The 21,956-nt window shown below is 46.9% G+C and overlaps 1 protein-coding gene and 1 long non-coding RNA gene across 7 annotated transcripts in view; one reads left to right on the forward strand and one right to left on the reverse strand.

Annotated features, from left to right (window-relative positions):
* The window catches only part of ELFN1 (extracellular leucine rich repeat and fibronectin type III domain containing 1), an 86,863-nt gene that overhangs the window by 32,787 nt on the left and 32,120 nt on the right, over window positions 1–21,956 (forward strand). For 5 of the 6 annotated variants that reach the window (XM_046900993.1, XM_040647847.2, XM_015294341.4 and 2 more), the window contains one exon: window positions 16,118–16,249. The gene's annotated coding sequence lies outside the window, so the exon portion shown is untranslated. Of the gene's footprint in view, window positions 1–16,117; window positions 16,250–16,664; window positions 17,183–21,956 lie in introns of those variants that run through there. The other variant, XR_005839952.2, reaches the window with a different exon arrangement.
* The window catches only part of LOC107054601, a 45,248-nt gene that overhangs the window by 12,600 nt on the left and 10,692 nt on the right, over window positions 1–21,956 (reverse strand). The window contains exons 3-7 of the long non-coding RNA XR_005839956.2: window positions 17,184–18,160; window positions 15,014–15,137; window positions 7,807–8,166; window positions 5,461–5,526; window positions 32–3,732 (exon numbers count right to left, since the gene is read on the reverse strand). This is a non-coding gene — a long non-coding RNA (uncharacterized LOC107054601). The remainder of the gene's footprint in view (window positions 1–31; window positions 3,733–5,460; window positions 5,527–7,806; window positions 8,167–15,013; window positions 15,138–17,183; window positions 18,161–21,956) is intronic.

The following is a 21,956-nucleotide window of genomic DNA, read 5'->3' on the forward strand; positions in this document are numbered from 1 at the left end:
AGCAGAAGACGCTGAAGAGGGGATTACTCACAGTAACTTCTCTTAGCAGCTCTGAGTGGGAGGCAGGATTCGTTACGCTGAGCAGAGAAGCAGAGGGCGCGTCGTGCCATTGGCTGCGTGATGCTCTCGGTGGTACCAGGGCTTCCCTCCTGGGAGGGGACAGCAGTGCTGGGACATCTGCAGAGGGTTTGCGGAGTCCTGCTGCAATTTGCAGTGTAGTCTGAAATACAGTTTTCTAGGAGGTGATGTCTTCTGTGCAGTAGGCTGGAGGCATGGAAGTCACCTCATGGCTGCCCTGGTGTGGGTTTACCCTGGTGCTCAGCAAAGGGTATATCCCACTGTCATCCACCTTGACTGAGATGCTGGTGTGAATGGAACACTGAGGTGGTCATCCACACATCACAATTCAAGCAGCTGATCCAAAGTTTGTTACACCATCGCCAATGCAGGGCTCAGGCAGTACATCAGTGCTAAAGAGCAGATTTATCAAAACCAGTCTCAGCTACTGGTCCATACTGGGAATGCTGTTACAGGCAGGACAGGGCCATGTGACTGCAGCACCTCTGCTGCTTGTTCACAGCACCCAAAACCACCAGGGAGGAACCCAGCCATCCTTGGGCTTGAAACCTTTTCCAGATACACAGCTCCAGGATGAATCCCATTGGATGCACCAGCTGGCAGCAGGCCTGGCACCAGCTTGCTGTTCACTTGGCTCTAATGCCAACCAGGGTGTCGGAGCAAAAATGGAAAGGCTGCACTGCTGCCCTGCACCCACCTAGCAGCCCCTCTCTATGGAGCTGGGCAGGACCCAGTGGTGAACATAGAGGTGGTTTTGGGGCACTGCGGTAAGCATGGACTTTTGGGACAAACTTCCAGTGCTCTGCTCCCAGTGCAGGTAACTGCAGCCCCAGACAATGACATCAGCCCCCAAACTCTTGCCCTGGGCAGTTGGACCATGGGGTGGAACCAGCAAGCTGCTTTTTTCTTAATTACAAACACAAGAATCCAGTGACCTTCAGCAGATTTCATAGCCCAGCAGGCTCATGTAATTGAAGCTGGTGATGATTTGTCATGGCTCTAGGCTCTCCCTATCTCTTTCACTCCTTTTTGCTCCCTCAGTCTCTCTTATTTGCTGTTTCTCTTTCCTTCCCCATCATCCCATTACCTCTATGCCTTACTCTCAGCCAAAGCCCTCCCCAGCACGAGGCCCTCAAAGATGAACAGATCTGGAGATGATTTAGGGTTTGCCTGTTGCAGTACTTTCTTCACATCCATTATCCAACACAATCTCTCTCTTCCCTTGACCAGGAGTCCTCCACCTACCAGAAAATTCCAGCTCTAAAGTGATCATAAATAATGCCTTGTTGCTGTCAATACCTCCACAGCAGACTGAGCTCCGATTCCCAACTTCTCACCCCCATCAGGTGAAAGTTGATGCAACATTATCATTTTTATTTAAATTCCCTCGTAGGTGGCAGGTTCAATGCTATTAACATATTTCAATTCAAGCCATTCTTATTTTAATTAGCCTTAAGTAATTAGTTCTAATTCATCGCCATTTTTTGCTCCGCATATTTTGGGTTATTTACTTCCCCTGCTAAGTAACAATTTGATGTAATTATGTGCTACTCATTCTTCCTATTTACATATGCTCACTCACTCAGATTTCCTCGTTGAAATTTCAACAGATCCTTTGAATTCTCTTTTTAATTGTTTTCTGAGTTGTCAGTGGTGTGGAAATTGTGGGGTGGTAAGAGAATTGATTCACTTCTGTGGACAACCCTGGTGCCAAAGGCAGTGACAGCGCGTGGGAGCACCTGGGCTGGCAATAGGCTGCTCTTGGCAGGGAAGGTTCATTGCCAGGCTTTGTTTCTGGGAGAATGGATTCACATATGAAAGGAGTTTGGGGATCACATCCAACTTTCTCTGTCTTTCTCCTGGGCTGCGTTAGCCCTGATGCCAAAGGGACCAGTCCTTGTTGCCGCTTTCATTTGTTTTCTTTGCACAGCCAAAGATGTTTGCAAATGGCCTGGATTTCCAAAAAGGCTGTACTTCCACCCCTGAAAGAGCAACTTCTAAAATGCTGTGTTTTTTTGTTGTTGTTTTGAGTATTTTGAGCAAATGTGGTGCGTCTATATACCTCTGTTTCCTATCTTGAATGTACTTTTATCTTAGCAACCATTATCGTAAGTCCTCCCAAGGACCATATTTTTGTCTTCAGCCTCTTTTCTCGAGGATTGCCCTTCTCTTAGCACCTTCTCCGTAGCTGGGATTCTCAGAGGATCACAGTTCACACATCTGAGGCTTTTTGCTGATCATCTGGTCTAAAACCACCTCTTTCACTCCCTTAAAGCCTGGTTCTGAGCAGCCTTACTTAACATGCCTTCCTACAGAAGTACAGATTTTATGTTCATGCAGAGCATATGCATACATGTGTGTATATCCCCGGCAACTTTTAAGTGCGTTATCCAACTCCAGCCAAACCTGACAGAGGAAAGCCATCTCAAAAATAGCAAGTTCCCTGAAGGCTTGAGCAGACAGGCAAAGGTAGAAGAGAGATGCCCTACTTCTACTGAGGCAAAGCTGCCATGTTGTGCTGAGCCTTTACTGGATGCTGGAGAATCCATTTAGGAGAGCACCACTACCACCAGCACACACACCTTCTCCAGCAGCCACATCAATCAAGCTCAAGGCAAGCAGGATTTCCTGCTTCTACTACTTATGGAACTGCTTTTGTTTTTTTTCTTTCCAAGTAGCTTTCCCACTAAATTCTTATCAGCCCTTTGAATCCGTGTACCATTAGCAAATGCTGCTCGCTTCATGAATATGCACGTTCACAATGCGCAGCATTGGCTTAACTGCTCCCATTGAAGTCGATAATAAAACTCCTGCTGACTTCAAAGAGAACGGAGTCAGACAGTACCGAGCGCTTCGGAAAATCCCACCCCTGGTTGTTATTTTATTTTTAACACATCTACTCAGGAGCTGTGGGCTGGAGCTAAACACTGAAGAATGAGGAAAGAGGAGGAAAAAGAAAGAGATCAAACAGGCGAAAATGAGAACCTGGATTCTGAAGTAAATATTTCCCTGGATCTGAAGCTTACAACGGGGCAATCCTCCTTTTGTGCAAGGGAGGGTCGCCAGCTGCTGCATTGAGGCATGAGGGAGCCCAGCTCAAACCTGGCTGCCTTCCATGATCTGCTCATGGAGGCCATTGGAACAACACAACGTCTGGGGCCTTCATGAAGCCTACACAAGCCCACAGGTTGCAGTGGAATTGCTCCTCTAATTTCTGTTCCAACACTGGCAGAACACTGCTGTCAGACATAGGTTTGGGTGGCCCCGTGTGGAACTGGGGGTTGGACTCCATGGTCCTCATGGGTCCCATCCAACCCAGGATATTCGGTGAGCAGCACGTGTTCAAATCCTAGCACACAAGGGTCTTCAACTGGGCAGAACTCCTGCGTATTTACCTGTTCTGCTGAACCAGGGCACGCTCTCCTTGCAGGGACTTTGTGTTTTAGTGTTAGCTATTTTGGTATCATCTTCTAAGATTATTTCCAGTGGAGAGAACACAATACTTTTCATTCCAGCAGTATTTCTGGTAACAGTTACTATTTCCTGACAATGTGCCTATATTTTAGGACAAAACCAAATTACATGTTGGAAGCTCCTTTTCCCACTGCAGTTCTTCCAGCACTACTCACGAGTCAGTAACATCAAAACCATAATCTGGAAGAGGCACAATAGAAGCTATATTAAGTTATGTGCAGATTTGCCATCCAATCGCATGCCATAGCTACATGATCACATTGTATTATCAATCCATTTTGGCTGTACATTTGAAAAAAGTTTGTTTCTTGATGGCTGACTTTAATTCAGATCTTGGAAGAGTTTTATCTATAGTTTTTGTCTGGGGAGAGCAGAATTCCCCTACTTCACCATGTTTCAGTACAGTATGATTTTGTAGTTGCAAAGTTTCGAGATGAAGGCTGTGGGCTAAAGGGCCTCTCACGATTACTTTTGTTCATTTTCCCTTGCTCTATACCTTGATCAAACTCTGCACTGGTATAATTAACTCCATTTGACACAGTGTAAGGCCTCATGTTACCTTATCTGACAGATTTTTCTTGAGGGCAGATTCCTTACGCTTAGTTGTGATACAAGCTGAGGAGACGGAAAGAATCCAAAGTTGGATTTTTTACAAGTAACCTCCATCCCAGATGTCTATTATTCTGGACATTGCTTTTAATTAAAGTACGATATGACATACTTGGTAAGTTTCATTATTAAAAAAGTCTAAAAGAGGAATTACAATCAGAATCTTTTTTTCTAAGCACCAAAGAGATCTTGATTAGTTGTAGAATGAACCCATAGAATAAAGAAAAACAAGAATAAATGTAACTAGTGATAGGACTAGAGGGAATGGCTTCAAGCTGCACCAGGGGAGGTTCAGGTTGGACATTAGGAAATTATTTCTCTGAAAGAGTGGTCAGGCACTGCAATGGGCTGCCCAGGGAGGTGGTGGAGTCACCAACCCTGGAGGTGTTCAAGGAACATTCGGATGTTGTGTTGAGGGATATGGTTTAGTGAGAACCATTGGTGATGGGTGGATGGTTGGACTGGGTGATCCTGTGGGTCTTTTCCAACCTTGGTTATTCTATGATTCTATGAAATGAGTCCAAGCAAATGCTGCATTATCTACCTAGCTGGAAACTGCATACTTTGTTCTAGATTACAGCTTCATTCTGAAACTTAGATAAAAGTACCCTATGAATGAAACTCTTCTACAGATTATACCTGTCCCAGAAGGTTGTCGTTGGGTTTTTTCTTCATATAAGCAAGGGACTGCAGTTTTTGTTTCACTCTTCCAAAGTTATCATTATGTGCAATCATTACTTTTTTTGGAATAGTTTTTATCTGCCCTACACTAGTTAATTCATGGAAATCTAAAGAAAAGAATTGAAGCAAGATGGCATCAGAGGTATGGAAATAGAGCATCTGGGAAGAAAGGGTTGGTTTTTTCAACATTCCCCTTGAAATTATTTTTTTTTTCTGCCAGATGAACAGATGCAGTAAAAACAGACAGCCTTATCTGCAGCCTTTTGGGGGGGAGATTAAATAAGTGAATCATCTACCCAAACATTATTTTATTTGACTAAATATAAGATATTTATAGCACTTCTAAATATAAAACCAAGCCCAGACAAGAGAAGGGCAGTGTTCAGGAGGAATGACCACTCTACACAGTCAGATGCTTTTACTGTACCCAGAAATATTTGTGAATGCCTCTTTCGTTGCTAAAGTTGAGAGGATGCCATTTGCTGTGCATCGGGAGGGGGGGTTGGGTTTAATCAGACCACAGCTCTGATATGTAATATTTTGGTTGGATTCTGTGAGCTGAAGACACGTTTGCTTTTAAGTTACCCCATGCGTTCTGTATGAATAATGACAACATACCTCACAATTTAAGTCAGCTTTTTGCTTGCATTGTGGTACAAATTCTCAAATGGATACTCACAAAGCCTAAAAAACCACACACAAAAAAAAAACTTAGCAGTGGTATGATAAAAGAACTTGTAGCCTACAGGAAATAGAAAGATTGACTTTTTTTGCATTTAGAAAAAATTATAAACATTCAATTGAAAAACATATTTCAGGTTAATTCCAATGGCATCCAGATATTAAGTGTTTGAAGATTTTATTTTGGGTTAAAAATAGAACTGAAAATTTCCTCTGAAGCATCAAAATGAGAAGTTTGATGTGTTCAAATATTCCTAATTCCTTTAAAACGTGGCTTTGTCAGTACTCATTGATGCCAGGAGAAGTTTCAGATTTACCTGAGTGCAGTTTTTGGTGGAGAAGTACCATTACACCTCACCACCGCTGCCCGGCTGGAAGGCCAACTGGTCACCAGCTTTGCCAGGAGTTAAATACCTTTTAGCTCTTTGAGGGCTACCATAATAATACAGCGTTGGGCTTTTTTTTGGTCTTTCCTGTTTCCTGACTGAGCCGTGTATGCTCATTTAAATAGTTCTGAATATTTCCATATTTTTGTTCACACCCATGAGCTCCCTCGTAAGAAGGTGAGCTGAACCCTCATCTTCACCCAGAGGGTGGTGACGCACTGAACAGGCTGCCCAAGGAGGCTGTGGATGCCCCATCCCTGCAGGCATTCAAGGCCAGGCTGGATGTGGCTCTGGGCAGCCTGGGCTGCTGGTTGGTGACCCTGCACATAGCAGGGGGTTGGACCTGGATGAGCATTGCGGTCCTTCTCAACCCAGGCCATTCTATGATTCTGTGATCTTACTGCCCCTTCCACAGAAATATCTTTTGGCCATTTTTGCAGGCTTTTTTCTTCTTCCCTTGACAATGCATTGAGATTCCTTTTGGAGTTTTTAGTATTGCATTTGGTTTGTAATGTTCATCTTTGGAGGCTGCAGCCTTTGTGTTTCTTTATCAAGGGAGGAAGTTTTTCATAGCTGTATTTTCTTTACATTGTTAGTGATTCCAAGCACTTCCCTGAAATCAGAGCTTTTCATAGGGTAACATCGTGAGTAATCCTGAGTCATTTGATTTTATATATTCTAAAATATCTTCCCTGAGATGGTCATACTGACATTTGTGTTCTCCATCAACATAGTATTTAATGCTGACTCTAATGCAGTGTTTTCCCTGCTTTCCAGTGCACAATCTGAGCCAAAAATATACCATCATCTGAATGTTTTTGATCAAATATTTAAATGCTGGTATGTAAGATGATTATTGACTTTTCAATTAAATGATGGAGTCTTCTGCTGAAATAAATTTCCCTTACATATTCACCAGCTGTATTTGAGAACTAGCATTTGGCTAGCACTTCCCAGTGTTTAAAATAGAAAGATGTCTCACATGGTGTCTTTCCTTAGGAGATCACCAACACTTTGCAGTAACATCAGCCTGTCTATAAACAGGGGGAAACTGAGGCACAGCTGTAGAAATTTGTCCCAGGTCACTCAGTGACCGAAACAGGCAGAGAAAGAGAAACCAGGCTGAAGAGAAACCAAGCCACAAGTGCTGAGTTCACCCTGGACAGCCTGTCCTTTAAGTAAATCTGTTTCATTTACAGGAGCCTAATTATATCTCCAGGCTCTAAGAAGTGTGTGATGTGCATATGTACATGTATCCAAACAGGGAGATAGCTGCATGGCCCCACATGCCTGCATTAACTTTTGATATAGCTCAGTGAACTAAGTCTTGCTCAGTCTTGAACACATTCCCATGGGCACCATCAACATTCCCTTAAATAAGTATGATCCATCTTGATTTTCTGTATGAGTCAGTAAGAAGCCTTGTTTCTTCTGGCAGGTGAAAGCAAATAGGTATAGAGAGCTGACGTCTCTGCAGTGTTTCCCTAAGGAACCCCTTGCCTTCCAGCTGTTAGCTTTCTGTCATCAGCTGCATTCTGCATCTCTCTAGCACCAGTACACCCCAGGAAAGAACACAAGTTTCTCTTCTTCTTAAAGAAAGTCCACTGCTCTAGTTAGTAAAAAAAAATCCCTTATCTCTGTCCTCATGAATTTTATTCCCATTCTTCATGCATGTTTGTTAGCTTTGGAGAAGGGCTCTGATACACTCTTAGCAGCTCAGCTGCCTTCTCAGGGCCACTTCCAAACATTTCCTTTAGAAAGCTATTTACAGGCATGTAATGCCACAACGTGATGGAAAGCACAGCAGTAATAGCAGGGTGGCAAAGTCCTAGGCTACAGCAAACAAGGACAAGCCCAAACACAGCAACCATAAACAAAGGAATAAACATTTGCTTACCTTTAGAAGACCTCAGGTAGACAGGGATCTCCAGGGAAATACCTTTGCCTCCACTGCCAATCCTTAAATGAGGACTGGGAAGGGGTGGATCCTGGCTCCACCCTTCTGGTCACTCAGCTGTATTGCTTACACCTGAGCTCCCCTGGGTTGGCCCTGCCTTCCCACCAGGTGCTCAGTCAGTGTTTCAGACTGTGACTTAGCATTTCTGCTACAGGTTGGCAGTCTGGCAACGTCTCCTTCCATTTATTCCCCTATTCCCATTTCATTTTCTTACGCTGGTCTTTGAAGTTGCAATGTCTGGGTTTGCTGTAGAGTTCCTGCAGTCCTGTGGAGCTCCAGGGAGGTTTGGGGACAATGGCTCTGAAAAAGGTATAGATTTCACTTTACTGAGGGGACTGAAATTGGCCCCCGCTACAGTTCTGTCAATAATAGTCTCATTTGTTTCTGGAAGACTGATAGCAGAATACCCCTATGAGTACGATGGAATTATTTTTAGAGTTAGAATAGCAATAGGAACCGGACAGGTAACAGCTAAATCCATTCTTGTCTCCATATGTCATTTTGATACGTTAAGAGGCCTTTCAACCACACCAGTTCTACCATGCCCTGCTCATTCACATAACCGCCCACTTTACTGTCCTTGCAGTTGATTATCACTGACACTTGCCCATGGCAAAACTGAGAAAGGAGAAGGTTCTGTACAAAATAGCTCCCAAGGTTGCAACCAAATCCAAAAATTGTGAGGCATGGCTGCTCAAAACTGGGAAGATGGGTGGAAGGATGTATCTGTTTTTTCAGAACTCAGTGGTTGATTTTTGGATGGTTGGGATTACTAACCTCAGGAAAGTCCAAACTCAGCGGAGGAAAGGATCGATCTGTCTGAAGAGTACACTCAGCTGAGGGACTGGTCTTGCAAAAGCTGCGAGGCAGCATTTTGGAGGTGTTGGGTAATCTGTACCTTTTGCATGATGTAAATGAATTAGATGAGATGATCAGGCACCCGAGTGTCCCAGGCCTCAGTTGATCATTGAGGCCACTACAGCATGTGCCTGTGATGAGGAAGGAGAGAGGATTTCCACTCATCCATCTCCTATCTGCAGAGAGCTCTGCTTCTCTCATGTCTCCTCCCCATAGGCACTGGCCAAGTGTTCCTAACCTACCACTGTTGTGACACCGCGCTGCCACAGCTTGGGTTGCTCTCACTGCCTAATTCTAGCGATATAAAGGCTAAGTGCCTAGGCTAAGTTCATCATCTAGACTCCTCCATAGTGGTAGAGAAAGTTCAACACCTCCAGAATGTAATTCATCCCATCCAAAAATAGATGTTTAAGACAGGAAGAATGAATCACTCTCTGGGGGTTGGTGTGCATTTCTGTTCACTGATGATAAAAGAAGTCTAGACAATTACCTTAACCTAGACATCCAGCTGTAAGACACCTTCAGCTGTGTGAGATCTAGCTATGCTTTCAGGTCCCTGAAGACAGATTTCAAAACCCCTGTTCAAATGCGAAGTAGCTTTCTGATTTCCCTGCTGCTTTCAAGATGAAGTCACTTTTGACAATCAGACTTTCTTCGTCTCAGTGAGACACATATGGCAGTTTTACCATAACTGAATAGCTTTTTAATGAAAGGGTTTTTACCCTCAGCCCCATCTGGGAATTGTCCACGAGAAGTTGATGATGGTTTCAGGACTATTTCTTTCTATTACTCGCTGAATCATTGCCATCATTAAATATTGCTGCATAATTTCCACACAAGGAATCTGTTTCACGTAGATAATATTCAGAATGTGGTCCCCGTTGGTTACTTTGATTGAATACATGCCATGCCACATGTCCTCCGTGAGCGTAAGCACAACTCTCCAGCTGGTCAGTTGCAAACACTCATGTTCGTGAGTTCATTTCTCATGCTCTGACATCTCTCATCCTCACTCCCAATGTCATATTTCCTCATTTTTACCTCTTTTTGAGCTCATTTTTTACAGCGCTTGGGGAAAGTCAGACGGGGAAAGTCAAAGGATGATTGCAGAAGGAAAGGGAAAAGACAATAATGCAACAAGAGCGTAAAGCATAGGGTTCATCCAGGGAGGCCTGCAGGAGAACACTCCTTGCTTACGGTGGCTCTGCAGAAAAGAACGTCTCAGTTTACCTTGAAATATACCTGAAGGTGTAATAGCTCCGACTTTTGCTTTTACATTATTATTCACCCTTGCCTGTCTTAAAAATTCAGTTGAATATGAAAGCGTAGCCTTGAAGGGAAATACTGACAGATTTTCACCATAATCATTAACAGACAAGAAGTCCCTTTTCAAGGTTCCTTTTGTCCCCTTTTTGGGGGGCAGGCAGTAAGTTCAGATGAATCCCGAAATTGAATTTATTAATTTTAATAATAACGGTAGTCGCCATAATTTGCCCAGTGATGCTACAGGTGTCTCTTGGCCTCTCCTGCCAAGACATCCGCCCACTGCTGGTGGTGGGAGCCGAAGCGATGGGTATGTTTCACTCTGGGAGTTCCCCACTTCAGACCTCGCTGTGTCAGCTCCCAGCACAGCCTGCCAAGATTCAAGCAGATATTCAAGAAAAGGTTGAGGCATTCACTGAGCTTGAACTATTGTACAAGAAATACCCCGAAGCAAAAACAGAGCTATGAGACACCATCACACGGAGTCGCTTCCCCCACCCCGGCAGGCACCATGCCGTACCAGACAAACTCCTCCAGATAGGATCCAGGCAGAGATGTTTGCTTAACACAGCAGCTCTTTGAAAAGGCAAATAAATGGACAGTGAAGCTGCACAGACATGTCACTGTGCAGCGATTTCCGTTTAGCATTTACGTTTAGTGCCAGGAAACCCTGACTCATGTATACGAAATCAGAAGGAAAGGAAGAAAGCAGTTGTTCATTAGCAGAGCTTCGAATTGGGCATGTGGTGGAAATTAGCATTAAAAAGCAGGGAGGTTACAAAGAGAGGGGCTGGCCCTGGAAGTCCAGGAGGCTCAAAGACCACAGCTCTGCAACAAGGAGGTGTGCTTTAGTGGGGCTTTGTCCCACCAGCAGGCTTTGCCCATGGGATGTTCCCACTGGAGAGGGACCCCGAAGCTCAGTGTTACTCATGGTGAGGCTCTCGCTCACCTAGAGGTGGGGGAAGGCGGGTCCTGAATATTCTTGGAAGTTCTCCAAATTTACGTCAAGGCAATGGTGATGGAAGGCAATGAAGGCACGAAAGAAAAGGCTTTTAATATTTGTCAGAAATAAGAGAAATGAATGAGAGCAACCTCCAAGAGAAAGGAGCAACCTCAGATAGAAATCCCAAGGTTTGAAGATGAAAGCTCACATTTAATGGTTACTTTGGGTCAAACTGAAGGAGCCCACAGCCCTTTAGCAGGGGGATGCCCAGCTCCAGGGCTGAGCACAGCCTGCTGCAAGCCTTGCTCCATTTAACTCCTGCTGTCTCCTTCCAGCCAGGTCAGAAGGATATCATCCTTATTCCTCTAGTTATTTCCTCTTGCAAAAGATGAGCATGTTCTGCCTTGAGCCCCGGCACCAGGGCCCAGGGAGGGGGTGATGCCTTACAGTTTACAGGTCAGGAGTGCATGGGAGTAGATGCTGTCACAGCAAATATTTTTGATGGTACCAAGAAGGAAGAAGCAGGTAGAGATGCTGCAGCAGGTCGCTGAGGGCTTGGTTTCCACAGCAGCTCTTTGCATACAGCCCTGGAAGCAGCAAAAGGCAGCAAGAAAGCATGCCATCCCTGCTATTGTCTTCATCTGGAGCTGCCCAGCTGTGCTGTATAAATACCAATGCATTTCCTTGCAGCTTGGTAATTCCAGTGCTCTTAAAATATGACAAGAGCTAATCTATCAGCATGGGGCAGAGCAGCTCTCAGCACTGGCAAAACATTCAGCTGATACTCGGGTTCCACAGCATGAGAGATGCTGTAACTCTGGTCACGCAAAGGACTGGGGTGCATGGGTGTGCGTGGGATCAGGCAGATCTGCTGGGGTGCTCCTCACCCACCTGCCACCCCTGCCACAGTGACAACCTGCAATCGCAGCTGGTTTGCAGACCCAGACTTTGCTCTGGGGCATGGGAAGCTGCCTGGCAGGGCTCATCACCCCTGTGCAAGCTAGGACGGCTTCAGAGAGTTGTTAACAAGCAAGACGCGCTTGGCGTGAATGATTAAAATACCTGCTGTGCTGTTAAATGGTTTGGAGGCAGCTTTGGAGCTGTGTGTGTGAGAGATGGCTGCTGTCTTTGGAGGAGTCCTAAGGAAAGAGGAGAGAAGAGGGCTGACATCCAGTAGGAAACTGGGATGCTCCATCTGGCAGGAGGAGCAGTGATGCTGGTGGGTCCTGCAGGGATATGGGCCATCCCTGCCCTCCGAGAGCAGAGCGGAGGGGTGTGAAGGACAAGAGGAGGTCCTGGAGGAAGGCAGAGTCTTTTCACGGGGCTTTGGGCTCTGGGTGAAATGTAGCTCTCTGCAGAGCTTGCCTCTATGGGGAAGGCACAACAACACAGGGTGGGGGAATGGGGCAGCACCACCTCACTGGGGCCAGCGAGCGGCCACCACAGCACGGGGCACCTCACCTGGGCACGCACAGCCAGCGTCTGGGGAGGACGAGCTGCCTTTGCCAAAGTTATCATTTCCTCAAGATATCAATTAGATACTGAAACAAAAACAGTTTCCGCATGAGCAATTAACAAAGAGCTTCCTGCAGTCTCACAGCTCCTCACGTTCCTTCCATGCTGTCGCTACCCTCAGCTGCCTCCGAGTTCTTACGGCGATAGCACGAAGCCCACTGCTGAGGGGCTCAGTGCAGCGTGGGGAGATATCAAACGCCCCGTTAGTATCAGGGTTGCTGGAGCGTGGAGCTGGGAAGCGATAAATCAACTCTTCTTGAGAAAAAAAATGGGTTTCTAGGCTGAGGATGGAGGGAAAATGGCTTTCCCCATGAGTTAGTTGCAGAATGAGTTGAACAATTGGTTGACTATATATATGTATGTATATATCTTTGCCGCGGAGGACCTGGGCAATTCTAATGTGGGGTCACTGTATAGTGATTTTTTCTTTTTGTTCCAGCCAATGATCCAAAAAATCAGAGCTTTGCCATAAATACCTCCAGGTAACAGCGGGGTTTTGAGGGGAAGCCAGGAAAAAGGCCATTGGTGGGTCAGGGCACAGGCGGCAAGCGGGGCAGGTGGGTGCAGTGTGAGGAGTGGGAGCTGCCCGCTGCCCACGGACCTTTGCCCATGGCAGGACAGATCTCTCAAGCTGAAGTTCAGCAAATTAGCCCTCCTCTCCCCCATCGTAGGATGCTATCCGTCTAAAGATTTCCTTTAATTTAGAGCTGTGTAGAGTTTGAAAAGCTCTTCAAGTTCACTTGGGCTGATGAATTGGTAATTGAGTGTACCTGGATGTCGGTGCCATCGGTGCCTCTCTGTGCATTTGTATCAGTCTGTGTTTGTTTTCCCCAGCTGTAAATCACTTGGAGCTTGGAGAGGCTTTTATCAAATCCTGCTAGGAGCCAGTCGCTTTCCCTTTCACAAACACATTGCTAATGCCACGTGGAACCCACTGGCTTTGCTGCTCATTTAAAAACAATGAGGATGTTAAATGAAAAAAAATTCCTTAGCAACAGGGGGAAGGAGGAAGAACAGAATTGCTCTGATCTCTTCGGAGCTTGCTTCTTCAGTCTAATATCTGTCCCATTGATTTCCTAATATGCTCTGCTTTCAAAGCCTGATTTATTGCCCTCTGCTCTCTTATCTCCCTGCATGTCTCAGACCATGGGAGCACATGTTGTTTTCAGCTTTGCTGGCAGCCGGGTTGGGTTGTCCCCTCCTCAGCTGCCAACCACTGACCTCTCTGCAGCACCTGGCCCAGCCAGGGTAGGCACAGAGAATTAAGTGCACAGTTTAAGGGGGTCCTCCACGTGACCCTCCCCTGGCGCAACTTAAAGCCATTACTTCCATCCCTGGCATCCACTGCTCCAGTGACCTTAGGAGTTACCTGGCCCACTCCATCAGCTGTAGGAGAACCACAACCAGGTAGCCCCACGGTTGTATGACAGAAACAACAGTCCTCGTTTGCAGTTCTTGGAGCCTATAGGGTCCTTCACCCAACGGGGAGGTGAAACAGCACCACGTGGCCTGCACAGCCCATGAGCACAGCCTACATTTTGAATATAGATTGTTCTCAATGAGCTGTTACAGTGCTGTTTGCTCAGGGGAAAAATGGCAAGTTATTTCCATTAACAAATAACCGTGAGAACTTTGCAGTGTGTGTGTGAACATTTCATGAGCATAAAATGAGGTGAAGTTTGCCAAAGAAATTATTAATTATGAATTGTTCATTCAGCTCTAATTGCTTGGGTCTAGCTGTTGTTAGAAGGGCTGTGTGACACCTTCGTAGTGTGAAGTTAATGTCAGATAAGTGTTGGTAGAAATGACTTCATGCTAAGTCAAGTTTTTGCTTGGGTGTAGTGGGAATCTACCTGCTTAGCTTTGCAAGGGAGTAAATGATGCTGCCTGAGCTCTTGTTTTCACTATGCAGCTCAGAGAGCTAATGGAGAGTGAGCTGTGCTTTATTGACTCCCACTTTCTTTCTAGAAGAAATAATTAAATTCACCTGCAGAATCCCCATCTTCTCATGCATAGCAGTGTGCAACTTCCCTGCTAACAAGATTAGAGATTACTCATGCCAGAATCACTGATGAGAAAGCACAAGACGGGAGGGATCTGGCTTGGCTTCCAGATCCCAGGTGGTATTTGCAGGATTTATGTGTAGGAAAAGCATCACTGTTTTCCTTTTGGCCAGCCAAACTTTGTCTGGAAACCCAAAGGAAGAAGCAGCAGGGAACCCCACTGTCTGTCTTTCAATGGCATTTTCTGAAACAAAGCTGCACTTTAAAGCCTCTCCAGCCTGGCTTTCACTTTACGGATACGTTCCCATCTCACAAATACTGGGTTATTTGCTCTTACCGACATGCTCATCCGACATTCACTCTCCTGGAAATCACCAGCCCAACGTTCGCCTACCTGCATTCAATTACCTGTCATTGTTCTTGTTCTGCTGTCCTTCTCTCTCCAATTTAGAGATTATATTTCATAACTGACCTCCGACTACCTATTGCCTCCCCGTGACACTGCTCACCCTTTGTCTACCTGATTGATTAGTCCATTATGTTTTCCATTCTCCAGATGACTTACAGATTGCCCGGTATCTGTCACAGGCTTGCTTTTCTTCTGCAATATTTATTCTTGGAGTTTTACAACGCCCTCCGTCTGCCATTCTCTTTCTGTTCGCTGTCCTCCACCAGCCTCTGGCTTAAGCCTAGTTTGGATAGAGAAGAAACCCATAGCAAAGAAGTCCCCTATCTGCAGTGAGTTCACATATGTGCTGCTTAAAAAGCACACTTAAGGCATGGTCATTTGCAGGGGTTGTCCAGCTCTGCTGCCACTCTTGGCTCGCCCCAGCTCTGCCCATCACTCTGCCGTTAAATTAACTGCCCTGCCCGCCTGGATCTTGCAGAGTTTGGGTTGTCTTTCTGAAACACTTCTCAGGTCACGTCTGAATAAGGATAGCAGGAGGGATAATAAAGTGCTTGTCGCTAATGTTGCTATCGTTGTTATTGTGTTGATGATAATGAAACAAGGCACTGAGTGTTGTGCAGATGAGTCCTGTTGTGGTCAGTGTCACTCCTCCTCGCTGCGCTGGTGGTCTCACAGCAGAGCAAGCAGGAGGCTGACAGCAGTGGTGAGAACAGGGAGCCCTGGCCAGCCAGGCACCCAGATCTAAGGACAACGAAAGGGTGAGAAGTGAGCAGTGAGGACAATAAAATGGCAATTAAGAATTAAAAACACATCCAGTTCCCATGTGAAAAGATGATTAAGCTTATTGAAATCTGCCCATGCAGCGTGGCTGGTGCTGGTGGTGGCTCTGCACTCCTCGAGGAGTTCTGTGCTGACATCCCTGCTGGTGTCTGCCCCCTGTATGCCCAGAGCTATCTGTCTTCCTGCATCCTGGTCAGTCCCCATTTGGCACTTGTCCCATTTCTCTAACTTCAGTCCCAGGTTGCCTTCCAACATTTCTTACAGCCCCTCCTCTGCTAGCAGGTGGATTCCCTTTGCATTATGATGTTGAGCAGCTGCTCTCAGTGCTGCGACCGTTCCACGGTCCTCTTCCCATACCCAACTGCTCCCTGCACTGCAGCAACTGAAGCAGCCGTGCTGCCCCTGGGACAGCGTTGTGTTACTCAACGCTTTATACCCCCACTGAAATTCCCCCTAACGTTTTCATTTCTGCCCTTGCAGTTCCAACACCAGTGGTGACCTTCCTGCAGGACCCCCAATGCTGTGCCCAGTGTGCCTCGCAGCCACCACACACACCAACTAGCAGACCTTCATGACTTCAGCAGGAGCCAGCAGCAACACGCAGGCACAAAGGTAAGGAGCAGCCTTCATACTTGCATGTCCAGAGTGAGAGAAGTAGGCTGATGTGAGACAGCTGGGCATGGGGGAGAGTGATGGTGAGCTGGGTGCTGAGCGTGCACCTTCCTGGAGAAACTACATGAGTGAGCTGCAGCTACACTGCTGGGGGGGTGCAAGCAGTGCAAGTTATCATGGTTTTATATATATATATAGCTTGACTATATATATATAGCTTATATATATATATTAGCTTGAATTCACATTCTCCTGTTAAGACTTAAGGGATATAGAAAACATGCATTTTTTTCCCCTGAACGAGCAGCTTTATGTGTACCTCTATTGCAACTGCCACAAAATGGTGTTTTACAAAGCAGGAAAGAAAAAAAAAGAACATCAGGTTCACATTGGTGCTGCAATTTCATTTTCTAAGGCCAGAGTTTGCCATGTGCTTCCTGTTGGAACGACTGGCCGTGCTGGGCACACTAAGAAGTATTCGCCCTCCTTCTCATCACCTCAGCGCTCTGAAAAGGGTTTTCATCAGTTCATCGAGAGAAGGAGATAACTTTTGTATAAAAGTGCACAGTCGACAGGGTTGGGTTTTCGGATGGTGTATAATTTTTTTTTCTTTTGCACTGTTATTATTTAAAATACGCTTTTTAAGAGGACAAAAGGGAACAGTTTAATGGAAACAAATTTCGACAGCAGAATGTGCAGCTGGATAAAAAAAGATTATTCCTGTTATTGCTTGGGTAGACAAGTGAATTTGGAATTTGAGTACAAAAGATGTTAAAAAGTGTGCTTAAACTTTCCTTCGCTGTGCTGTTGAGATTGAAAAGAATAATTTCAGGAGAAAAACTTTTCTCAGAGCCTCCATTTCCAGCATTGTCAAATCTACAGCAGTGGCCTCTCCCCACAGCTATTATCATGTTTTTACCTTTTCTTCTCTTACCTCGTTTGTCCTCTTTTGAAGAAAATGCAGTGCTGGTGAAAGGCGTGCGGGTCCATGGGTGGAATGGCAGTGCTGGGTGTGTGGGTACTGCTGAAGGCCATACGGGATGGAGAGGGTGCAGTCATTGCTGGGAGGCAGGGACTGATGAGCAGCTTGGGTAGGTGCTTTCAAACAGTGAGCCCCAACAAGGCTACGGCTCCCAGGGCCCGCTTTCAAAGTGACTTTTGGCCAATGAGGATGCAAAGATAAGCAGAGCATAGGCGCTCAGGTCCCTTGGGTGGACACAGAAATGCCAGCAATGCAGACAGATGGACAGCAGTGAGTGTCCCGCTGGAGCCAGACCCAGGGCCAGGCAACTGATTACGAATATGAGTGCCAGGACAGTTTGGGACACAGAAGATGAAGAAGAATAAGAGTTTGAGAACTCTTACGGTGAGTAATTTGGGATTGGTCTCTGTGGACACTGAGGTGCTGCTCCTGCAGGGCAGTGACTGCAGCTGCAGGTCTCAACCCCTTGTCTCCTTCCTCCTTCTTCTGCACAACCTCTGCATGGGCTGGGTCAAATGCTGCCCAGCAGCATCTCCCCCTTCCTTGGCAATCATTGTCCTTTGTGTTCCTTTCTCAGAAGCCCTTCCACAAGCAAGAGGATATTTTCAAGGGTTGTAAACTTTCATCTCAATGTACATTTTCATGGCTATTCACTTTGGAAGAGATGGAGAGGTGGTTTACTCTATCAGACCAAATGAAAGGAGCCTGTGCTGGTAGCTACGTGGTATTGTGCAGGGGGTCAGAGGGCTGGAGAGAAGATTCCTGTGAGGCTGCCACCTCACTTCTTGCAGAGGCTGACAAGGAAGCGTCGCTGTTTAGATCAGCTTTGTTCTTTTTCATGTTGTGTAGGGGCCCGTTCAAACCAGCACTGACATCTTCAGCCTGGTGGCGTCACGGCTCTATCCGCAGTGTCCTGATAGCAGCAGGATCTGTAGGCAAGGATAATGCATTTGGTGAGATGAAGCAGACAAGCTTGGAGGTGGCTGTGCACATGGCACTGGGCTGCTCATTTGGGGGGCAGAGGTCCAGGAGAGTGTGGGGATGGGGAGCCCCAGCCAGCCCATGCCTACGTGGGCAGCTGCTGACACCCCATGGCACGGCCCCTTCTCCAAGTGGCTTCGTGCAATGGGCAGATGACTGAAAACCATCTCCTGGGCAATCCACTTCATTCATCAATTAAATTGTTTGCTGTGAACGGTTTGGCCCCATCCAGCTCCAGGATTTCAGCCTTGTAATTTTGCTGGCAGAAGATGCCGGCGCCATGTCCGTGAAATCTGCCTGCCAACTGCTTCCCCCGCTAAGCATTTTCTAGGCTAACGATCCCAAACATCTTGCCAGCAGCCCCGGCTCTGTCCCTTTCAGGGCAAGCCGCTCATTTAAACATGAGCACCTCTAAATGACTCCATCTGCTAAGTGACGTTAGGAAAGAAAAGATTATAGCAGGAATTATTGCCACGTCCTCAGGTTATAACCCTGCTATCAAATGGGCTGGAGGAACAAGGGGACCGTGAGGAGCCAGCAGAAGCTCAGAACCACCTGGGTGACCGTCAGCTTGATTTATTTTCTTGCTCATTAGATAAATTAGAAAACTGGCAATAGAAATCGCCATCCTCTCGCAGCTGCTTGGGAACCTGCCACGTGGCACAAGACATTGGGCACAGGGACACGCAGCTCCTTCCCAGCACCTCGTCCCCGCGCCACTGCCACCCAGTACTGGGGCAGGGACGTGGGACGGGTTCTGGGCTGCTGGTGCCACATCTCTCCTCAGTGGTCCCCTTAGTCCCAGTCTGTCTCAGTGACCCACCTGGCAGACCACCGGCAGTCACTTGTCTTTCTGTTCTGTGACAGCGCTGGCTTCTGAATAGCAAGGCTTACAGATGGAAAAGCAGTGATAACAATATTGCTTTTGAATAATGGCTTTGACCTCAGAACCATTCATTACATTCACTTCAAAAGTCAAACACACTATAGCAAAATAACCCAGTCTGTGGATGTGCTGTCAGCCAGAACCTGCTGCCCTTCAGAGCTGCTGGGCAAGGTTCTGGTCTTCAGTTTTCAGGTGGGTTATGATCCACCTGCCTGCAGCAGCAGCTCCTCCTGCTTACAGACTGGACTCGTTGTGCATCAGAAGGTTGGAGCTTAACAGCCCGACTCGTTTTAAACCCCTGGGCAAAACTCAGCAGCCAGGAGGCCGGACTGCAGTTACGGTTCCATCCGACCTGAAAGCTCAATGAAACCTTCAGACCATGTAACCACATGTTAAATTTGGATCGTTTTACACCATCCACGCTGCAGAGAAAGTCTGCTTAGCTGCTTTGGATGCATTTCCATAGCATGAAATGAAAACACCATTGCACACAGTATTTACATACAAGGATGAGCTTCCAGCCAGGGTGAGCTATTGCAGACTGCAACACGTTGCTCAGCAAACACAGAGGAATCCCTGCTGCCAGCAGAAGCTGGAGGTGGGAGAGAAACAAAGCAGGAGTCTCGAGGGGGGGGGATGGTGGCTGACATGGGGTTCCCCTGCCTCTCACAGGGCCCTTGTCACCCTGGGATGAGATCTGCACAGGGACGCATGTCCTTCGAGCTGTGCAAATGCTGCACGGTGGTGTGGGGCGGGGGAGACAGGGCTAATTCCTTCCTGAGATGCACAAGGAATCGGCTTATGGCCTGATGCTCTGATTTACTCTTAGCTGAGCCTGGTGAGGGTAACCTCACACACATCCTGAAGTTACCCAGCTTTTTGCAGAATGTGGGGGCTTGTCTGGACTCACCTGACCTGAGGGAGTGGGGGAAGAGATCTGAAGGCCCAAATGCACCGGGTGGGCAGCATCACCTGGCCCAATGGGGCGCTGTGCCGGGCAGCAACATCCACCCTTTGAGCCCTGTATGGCAGCATCTGCCATGGCATCCTGGAGAGCCACTGCTTGTGGCATCTGTGCGTGTTCTACCACCAGCAAGGTCCAGCCCTTCATTGCATCACCTCTGCTCCCTCCATAGGATGCTTTCCCTTGTGGGATAGGATTTGGGCTGTTGTGGAGGGATGGGATGCCATGAAGCAGCAACCCCAGCTCCTACCAGCACGTGGCACAAGCAGCAGGCTCGGCTGTGCAGAGCCCCGTGGGTGGGATGCAAAATGAGATCATGGCTGGCCCCACTGAGCCTCCAGACTGGGGCATGAAAATCTAGCAAGAAGATTAAAAGGTGTCCCCAGGCAGAAGAAGGTATTTATTTCTCTCTTTGCGGCTGAGGTGTGCGTGGCGTGGGTGGCACAGGGCGGGTGACATCCCTGGAGCATCTGCACATGGACAGAGCCATGTCCCCGCGGGGACTGATCCCGGGGGCAGGGCAGTGGCCAGAAAAAGCCTCTTTGGAGCTGCTGGGCACCTCTGATTTCCCCTCCCTGTGGGCCATGTTTTCCTCTTATTTTACTAAGGAGAAAGCAGCTAAGAAAGATTGGCAGATGCTTCTCACTGTTTCTAGGAAATGAAGGGCCTGGAAATGTGCTCTGAAGTCACTTTTCCTCTGAAAAGACCCCAACATCTGGCTGAGAAATGCAGCCCCTCCTTGGTCAGCCCCAAAATCTCAGTGCAGTTTGGGTGAAGAGAGATGTTTTCTGAATGCCATCAAAATCCACATGTATTCTCAGTATGGAAACAAGAATATCCATGGGGATATGAACAATAAATCCTGGCTGGGGCAGGCCAGCAGCTCTCCCAAGACAGACACTTTAAAGCAGTTAGGACCCAAACCAACCTCTTAATAAAACTCAGTGGTAATGACTGAATTATATTTAAGAGGCTTATTCGTACTAAGTAAATGCAAATAGTTTACATGGCAAACATTTCCCATTAAGCTCATTTCTACATAAAATGCTAACAGATTGAGATTATGACTCTAATGATTATTTTTATTGCTGGTTTGCATTTAAATGGCATAAATTTCCCCCTACTGTTCTCTCTTAGGGTTAAATCAATAAAACCTATTAAGAAGGTTAGTCTTCCTCCAAGATTCCTCCCTCTCTTCTTTCTGGCTCATCTCCACGGGTGCCCTTTCCATCCACCCACCACCACCAGAGATTTTGCAGAGCTGCCTCCGTGACGTTGGTGTTGTGGATTTGAAACTCCCCTTTAGGGATGGGCGCCTTGCAGTGCAACTCAAGGGCTGCTGGGCTGGTGCTCTGCCCAAGGAGATGTGATTGGAGCTGGCTCTTCTTGGAGCTCCTCTATCATCTCCCCTCCTGCTTTATCACAGCCCCTATCCTTGCCCTGATTGGAGTTGCAGTGCTCCTGCCATGCTCCTTCAAAGAGCGGCTCACCAAGCGGGTGTGGGGTTTCTGTTTGGAGCTGAGTTATCCTGGTATACACACAGCGAAAGATTTTAAGATGCTGACCTTTAAATTGGGCTTCTTCCTGCTCGTGTAAGGAGGAGGAGGGTTGGGTGCCCAAATCTTATTTATTTTAATGACATATCCCTCATGTGGAGGCTTTGAAGTGCTTGGCTTTAATGCAGCTCCCCTCCCTGTGCTGTAACTTGGCTGTATCATCCAGGGAAGATCTCTGCTCCCTCTATAGGGCCAGGACCTGTGGATCTGCAGGGCCACCCTCATCCCACAGCTTCTCATGAGCAGCCCCATGCCCGGGGTAGAAGCACCAAACCCAGATACCATCATGCACGGGTTTGTGAGCTCATGGCTGTGCTGGCACAGGGATCTCCACGCTC

The sequence above is a fragment of the Gallus gallus genome, chromosome 14 (assembly GCF_016699485.2).
Source record: "Gallus gallus isolate bGalGal1 chromosome 14, bGalGal1.mat.broiler.GRCg7b, whole genome shotgun sequence".
Lineage (NCBI taxonomy): Eukaryota > Metazoa > Chordata > Aves > Galliformes > Phasianidae > Gallus > Gallus gallus.